Source organism: Tupaia chinensis, unplaced genomic scaffold (assembly GCF_000334495.1).
Source record: "Tupaia chinensis unplaced genomic scaffold, TupChi_1.0 Scaffold000211_1, whole genome shotgun sequence".
NCBI classification, from domain to species: domain Eukaryota; kingdom Metazoa; phylum Chordata; class Mammalia; order Scandentia; family Tupaiidae; genus Tupaia; species Tupaia belangeri.
Genome location: NW_006159686.1, coordinates 264,665 through 264,998, shown reverse-complemented (window position 1 = coordinate 264,998; position 334 = coordinate 264,665).

The following is a 334-nucleotide window of genomic DNA, read 5'->3' as shown; positions in this document are numbered from 1 at the left end:
CCCGCCGCTCCCTCTGCGTCACGTTCGCAGCAGCAGGCGGGTCTCGGTCTTTCTCCCTCACACTCACACCCACACACGCACACACACGCCTCCCCGGCCCCCACGCTGGCAGCTCCCGCCCCGGGTCCTCCCGCGGCCCTCCCCACGGCCCCACCGAGCCCAGAGCAGGCGCATGCGCCGCAGGACGCGCTCCGAACCTTCCCCGCACTGTCTGCGGCCGTTGGTGCGAGCGCCGGGGTCTCCGCGAGACCTGGACTGACACGAGGACAGCCCCGGCGACGGCCTCGCACTTGCCGGGCCGCGCACTTACCCTGGGACCTGGCATTGCAAAACA